Source organism: Limulus polyphemus, unplaced genomic scaffold (genome assembly GCF_000517525.1).
Source record: "Limulus polyphemus unplaced genomic scaffold, Limulus_polyphemus-2.1.2 Scaffold438, whole genome shotgun sequence".
Taxonomy (NCBI): Eukaryota; Metazoa; Arthropoda; class Merostomata; order Xiphosura; family Limulidae; genus Limulus; species Limulus polyphemus.
This window is the reverse complement of record NW_013666048.1, coordinates 272,623-280,356: the sequence shown is the minus strand read 5'-3', so window position 1 is coordinate 280,356 and position 7,734 is coordinate 272,623. Positions and strand designations below refer to the sequence as shown.

Sequence of the window (7,734 nt, the reverse complement as noted above, 5' to 3'; positions counted from 1 at the left end):
TCTTCTGGTGCGTAATGCGCGTGAACTGTTTTTGGACATAATTGTCACCGGTGATGAAAAATGGATTCTCCATGCGAATATTAAACGCTAAGAATAATGACTCAATCCTAGACAAAAACCACTTCTGACCCCAAAACCAGGACTCCATCCACAGAAAGTGATGCTTTGCATTTGGTGGGACATCAAAGGAGTAATTTGTTTCGAACTCCTCAAACCACAGTAAACTGTCAATGCAGAGATCTATAGTCAGCAACTGGAACGTTTAAATCAAGCCCATCATCAGAAATGCCCGTCTCTCCTCAATTTGAAAGGTGTTCTTCTTCTCCATGATAATGCACATCTATATGTGGCATGTGTGACGCAACACAAGATTATGGAGTTAGGTTGGGAAGTTGATTCCCACCCACCATATTCTCCAGATATGGCACCATCAGATTATCATCTTTTTCTTTCGCTGCAACACCATCTTAATGGGAAAACGTATGCAAATGTGGAAGAAGAGAACATCGACATGTTTTTTTGTTTCAAACCCAAGTGATTTCTTTAATTAGGGCATTAACAACCTGATTGTAAAATGGAAAACATCATTGATAAGAATGGAGACTATTTCATTTACTAAATGTTTTGTTTTGATATATAAATTGTTCGGGTTTTTTTCATCTAAAAAAAAGCGACATTAATTTCTTGACGACCTAATATTAGCTGTGTTTCATGTATATATATTTTGATCCTCCATTTGTTACAGAAGTGTTCTATTTCGTTTATCAGTGGTTGTATATTGTATGTGGCCCAGCATGGCCAGGTGGTTAAGGCGCTACTCGCAATCTGAGGGTTGCGGGTTCGAATTCCCGTCCCACTGAACATGCTCGCCCTTTCAGCCGTGGGAGTGTTATAATGTGACGGTCAATCCCATTATTCGTTGGAAAAAGAGTAGCCCAAGAGTTGGCGGTGGGTGGTGATGACTAGCTGCCTTCCCTCTAGTCTTACACTGCTAAATTAGGGACGGCTAGCGCAGATAGCCCTCATGTAGCTTTGCACGAAATTTCAAAACAAAAACAAATATTGTATGATGGTGTTATAGGATTTTAGGCACTCTTCCAAATGGCCACGGACTTTTTAGAGTCGTTTATATACATGATGAACATGATTAAACCGGAAAAAGTGCAAAATAGTAGTTCAAACATTAACTTTACACTATAGCGGCTCTATATCTTAGACCGTTGAGTCAAATTTTGTCGAATGCTTTCTTTAAGTCGAGAAAACATCCGATCGTGCAGTGGTTTTATTAAAGCTGTTTATTATTTTCTCTGTTAATCTAATTAAGTGATCAGTAGTTTGTCGGTATTTTCTAGAGTCGTTTTGAATATCTGGTAGTTTTGAAGTTAATTCTAGATAAATAGGTAGACTGTTGTTTAGTATTTTTACTAGCAGTTTTCCTGTAAAGCTGGTTAGGCTGATAGGTCTATAGTTTTCCGTGTTATTCACGATTTCCGCTCGGTATATAGCCTGATTTGGTAGAAATATTTAAATAGTGCTGCTAAATGCTCATACAATCTTGGAAGACCCTAATTTTTATTAATATGTTTTGTATTCTGTCCTGTCCTGGTACTTTGCTGCTTATGGCTTCTGCATTTGTGATTGGTTTAGTTAATTGTTTTGATATGTGGTCGTATTCGCCTGTTAGCTAGCTTTAGTGCGAGACGTGTTTGAGTTGAAGTTGTATGTGTATAGAAGGCTATTCATTTTAACGTAATTATTTACTGTGTTAAGAAAGTGATTATTCATAGTTGGTTCGTCTGGTATTTTAAAGGTTTTTCGTAGCTGTTATTTAAAAACACTTGCTTTATGTTTTCTGCGTATGAAATTTTATTATTGTGATTGAGTGTTAGATATGATAGTGTGTTTGTTTTGTTTATTTTATTCATCCTTTTTATATGTGTCCAAGACTTCTTAGGGCCTGTTTTTGTGTTAAATTGCCTTATCAAGATAAGAGCCAACTTAAAGATAGCGCCAATTAACCAGTAAAATTGTAGATTAATGCCTTGACCAATCAGCTCAGGAGGCTCGGTAATTAAGACGTTTCTCCGCCCACCCGTAGCAATGTACAAAGATTGATGGCGTCCCATACAAATGATCCAGGCGATGTTTGAGATAGCTACAATCGGCACCAGTGTTAAAAACGTTGCCCTAGCACCGCTTCTCTTACGTCTGTAACAAAATATTTAGTTTCCACGAGATAAAAAGAACTGAACTTTTTAAACACTTGCGCAAAAATTTACCCTACTAATTAAAAGACCATGGAATTATGATAGAAAATCACCACAATCTTGTTATTCATAAAACAAACTTAACCGTAGCTAATCTTATGACGTCAACAGTTAAGGGTTAGTTTTGTTTTTCCAAAACTTCTGAAACAAAAACTGTATGAAAAATACTCATGTGGCTAGAAGAAATAACTCACCTTTGTAACTTTCACGGTGTTTATTATTTCCTCTGTATTTAAAGATGTTCCACGACATTACCGACGCTGCTCTCTCCGTAACTATAAACCACCAAAGATGGAAATGTCTGAGAAACAGAACAAATACAGAACTTTTCCAAGGTATTCAAATTGAACACTATGATAAACGTGTCTATCCATGAGTTATGAGGTTTAATTCATGACTTGAACTTGCGAGAATAAACGTACTTTGTGTTTTATAGTCGAAATTTCTAAATATTTGTTCAACAATGATGTTGTGAGAATAAAATATTGTTAAATTCCCTAAAAGACTACTTGTTAATGCTTTCGCTATAAATAATAATTATTGTCACAAAACCAGTGGTTCCCTTTAACTTGAAAATTCACTCTCAATAAAAAAAGGAATTATTTATTCAGAGTTTCAACACTTAGTATTCCCGTTTAAATCCTTTTTACTCTTCACTGTGCTACGTGCTTTCCACAACTCTAGTCACAACGTATAAAGAGATAACGTTCAAAATTTAACTTACTCTCTAATGTTTGAAATGTGCTAAGTAGAATGTGCTCAGGGTACTTATTATAGACACTGATATAAAGAATTAAAGTAATAAGATAAAAGTGACCTAAGCTATCATGGTAACAACATGAAAACAACATTATAACATAACATAATGTTTTGGGACAACATGGGACTTATTGGTCCATCTCGGCTGTTCCATCCTCTAAACTAAATTAAAATAATAAAAATCTTAAAGCCAGCCCTTATCATTCACATACTTATCAAGCTTTCTCTTAATTAAACTCACTTACATTTACTGCCTGTACAACATCCAAAGGTATCCCATTTCAAAGGCCAATCACCCTGTTACAGAAATAAAACTGTCTTAGCTGAAGATTATTCCTACTCTGCCAAAATTTATACTTGTGTCCCGTAGTCCTACTGTTCTCACTGTTAAGTATGAAAAAAGATGATGCATCAACACTATTAATTCCCTTTACCATCTTAACACCTCAATCAAATCCCCCCGAACTCTTCTTTTTTCAAGAGAAAACAATTTCAGAGATTTCAACCTCTCCTCGTATGACAACCCTTCAATCCCAGGCACCATTCTAGTAACCCTTTTCTGAACTCTTTCCAACAATTCAATGTTTTTCCTAAGGTAAGGAGCCCAAGACTGAACACATTATTCCAAATGTGGCCTAACCAGTGACCTGTACAATGAAATTATAACCTCTTTAGACTTGTATTCAATATTTCTGTAGATACAACCTAAAATCCTATTTTTCCTATCAATAGCAACAGCACACTGCTTGGTTGGCTAAGAGACTGATCAATCACTACACCAAGATCCCTTTCTTTCATAACACTATTAAGGTTATTGCCATCCAAATTGTAATTATAATTCAAATTATGTTAACCCACATGTATTATCTTGCATTTATTATAATTAACACCCATCTACCATTTATTTGCCCAACTCACTAAATGATCTAAATCCTTTTGTAAATCAACAGCATCCTCTTCATAGTTAGCAACACCCAATACCTTAATATCATCTGCAAATTTAAGTAATTTATTGAGTATTCCTTCATCCATGTCATTGATGTAAATCAAAAGAGCAAAGGTCCTAAGACTGAACCCTGAGGTACCCCACTTATGACATTAATCCAGTTTGACTGAACTTCATTTATAACAACCCTCTGCTTTCTTCCATCCAGCCACTCTTATATCTAATTTGCTAACTTATCCCCCACACCTATAGAACTAATTTTTTACAAGTCTTTTGTGTGGCACATTGTCAAATGCCTTCTGAAAATCCAGATACACCAAATCTACACCATTGCACTCATCTACATAAGCAGTACCTTTTCATAAAAAATGTTAAAAGATTTGTAAGACAAGATTTTCCCTTAGTCAAACCATACTGACTAATGTAAGTTACATTAGCTAACTTCCAATCCTCTAGTACCTGCCCACTATTCAAGGACAGAGAAAAAATAGTAGTAAGTAGCTCACATATCCAATCTTTTACCTCCTTCAAAATCTTTGGGGAAATGTTATCTGGCCCAGGAGCCTTATCGTTTTTTATACTTCCCATTTTTTTCTTAACCAGCTCAGAATTAATGCAGTCTTTAGTTTGATTTTTTTTCCATCTATCAACTGTTCAAAATGGGGAATACTGCTTAAATCTTTGTTGGTAAAAACCGAAGAAAAAACAAAACTTAATAACCCAGCCATCTCATAATCATCAGAAACTAGCCTTCCTTTATCATCCCTCAAGGGTCCTACCCCCATCATAACATTTTGTTTACCCTTAATGTATTTAAAGAAATCCTTATGGCCTCGAATGCTAGACATTCAATACATTTTAAGGGATACAAAATACATGGCTGTGAAGCGCTTTGCTTTGAATCCTACAAAACAATGGAAACAGAATATATCGCAAAATTTTCGTAAAACCGAAGGGGAATCCCTGCTCCAAACCTTGTCTAGAGAGGCTTTCCTATTCTCTTTCTTTTGTAAAAGAAATGATAACATTGTTTAGCAATAAATCCCAAGTGCATAAAACCTCTACGTTTCTGTACCGTTCACATATTTGTTAGCTTTTAAAACGCATTACCAATTTACTGATTATTATTTTCTGTAAATATCAAATATTGAATTGTGGTGTGAGAATTGGCTTTACCAAATACACTTTATTTGAAACATCTGTTTTATGAAACCTCTATTGATTAACCTATTCTCTAACTTAGGTTTCATTATCAGTAATCGTCTATTGTAATCTAAATAAAGTAATTAGGCATAACTCACACTTCATCATTTTCTTCACGTGCTGTAAGATTGAATCTACGTTCACCTTAGCTCTTAATTAACCTACAATTTATAACTGAATTCCACAGATCAAAATGTGGTGTGGGGAAGTTGCTTTATTTTACTGTGTTTGTGAGCAAAAAAAAAATTTTTATGTTGTTGATGTTTTTTTTTTTTGTTTTTTTGCTCAAGTGTTTTTGAAAAGAATTACTTCTTGGAATGCAGAGTTTACCTAGACATATAGAAACAGTGAACGTTCTATTATCTTGAAAACATACAACTACAGAAGCATCCTCTTTAGTTAATTTTCGTTGTTTATTTAATAATATAACCTAAAAGAAACCTTTAGTGTTAGGAAGCATTGTAGGTGAAGAAACACAAAGTTTCATATAATTTACTAATTTGAAATATTCGTTTTAGAAGTAGGGTTTAAGTGTTTTAAATTCAGTCTTTTCAGGCCCATACATTCTAATTTGTGAAATCAAAAACCAACACATATTGTGCGAAGCACAATCAGCATACAAAGCATGTTAGTGCTACGGGAGTCTGGGGATATGCCAGTCAGAAATATTTAGAAAAATAAATGCTATGAGAATAAATATGGAAATACTTTTGTATGAAATATGGCTTAAACAATTGCATGGCTGTTCACATATTTGTTTGTTTGTTTGAATTTATGCACAAAGCTACACAATAGGCTATCTGTGCTCTGCCCACCACAGGTATCGAAACCCGGTTTCTAGCGTTGTAAGTCTGCAGACATACCGCTGTGCTACTATGGTGCCTGTTCACATATAATCCACAAACATCCAAAACGTTAAATACCATAAGCAGCTGTGCTACAACTATATAAGCTTAATTTCTTTACATCACAAAAATAGGGGTAAACCTCCCCCCGCGTACGCGCTTTTAGTCATATTAGAAATTATTTTAGACATTTATGTGAATAAATTCATTTTGAAATAGTAATTAGTTTCATATTTTTGTGTTTCATCATTCAATGTAAGCTCTAAAATTAGCATCCTTATAAATTTTGTTTTTTTCTCGTATTAGCTATTGTTTTTTTGTATTGTATAACCAATTGCATTTTTTCAAACTAGTAACGAAATTCCATTGAGCTCAAAAACATCAACCGTGTCCGTAAAATCTAATAGCATAAGCTATATAGGCTACTTAAACAATTGTCAGTTTGTTGTTTCGTTTAATTACATTAGCTTATTCTGAAACCTGATTTGTTCTAAAATCTTCAACATTAACAGTATATAAAGACAGTATATTGGGTTTTCTGCTGGTTTTCTTAGCTTCAGAAGACTTAACGTGAATCGAAAAACTCTATAAGTTAACTACGATTAAAGAAGGAAAGAGGAAGCAATACTAATTTCTTTTCCTACTTCTTCAAAGCTACAAACCTCCATGGACGACATAGCTCCATGTCAAGTTCTATAAGCAGCCATGACATACATGTATGTGACCAGTTCCGAGCGACAGTTAGAGTTTCAACGTTGGCCAAAAAATACGCACTCAGAAATAAAACAAATGTATTTGTGAACTGAGAAATATATGTTTACTAATCACTACAAAATTTTATGATCACTTCCTTCACGGGGTTACTTTGTTCCAATTTAATACCATGTAACGTTTGCAATGTCAGTATAATTTTAGAAATAATTGTATAATACTTCTTACGTTTTCGATTTTTGTACGCTCATTTGATGCTTAAGAAAATGTACAGCAATTTGTGTGCAGTGCCATTATCTTAATTAATAAAAATTATATTTTGGGGAGAAGCGTTCTAATGATTTTTTTAATTAAATAATTAAAATGAATTATATATACATATATATATATTTTAAACAATAATCTTGATGAAACTAACAATAAAAATGAAATACCACTTTATTACTAGACACATAACCTAGTGTTTGCTCCATGCATTATCAGTGATTTCCGTGTCCTTTGAAAAGTGACACCAGTATACGCCAAACATTACATAATCCCCCTAACAACGTCTAGTGACCAATGAAATCTCATTAAATCGCTCTGACAGTATAACTGTACATTAGCTTAATATATGAGATAAATTGTTAAGTGTTTGGCTTAAATGAATAACAAAATAATCCAATAAATAGTAAAAAATATTAATACTCTAATTAAAAATAACCAACATAAGTGCAATAACAATGAAAAGTTACTGAACATCCTGCAAACTGCGTCTTTACACAACGAATCAGACTTTAAGGCCACACCTACTCTTTTCTCACAATTTAAAAAGAGGTCAGCCGAAAGTGATAAATATTGTTAATCCCTAAAAACTAGCCAAAATATATTAGGGATAATGAGATACGAAAAATATCACAATGAACAATAAAGTAACAGCGATGGTAATTATAAAAATTAAAGTATTGACAGAAATGAACTGTAGCTAAACTGAAACACTTCCCGCTTTTGCCGAGCATTAGAG

At 33.9% G+C, this 7,734-nt stretch overlaps 1 protein-coding gene across 2 annotated transcripts in view; it reads right to left on the bottom strand.

Moving 5' to 3' along the window:
* The window catches only part of LOC106458275 (neurexin-1-like), a 165,949-nt gene extending 163,407 nt beyond the window's left edge, over window positions 1-2,542 (bottom strand). For both annotated transcript variants that reach the window (XM_022384430.1, XM_022384432.1), the window contains exon 1: window positions 2,462-2,542. The gene's annotated coding sequence lies outside the window, so the exon portion shown is untranslated. The remainder of the gene's footprint in view (window positions 1-2,461) is intronic.
* Between the last annotated feature and the right edge of the window lie 5,192 nt (window positions 2,543-7,734).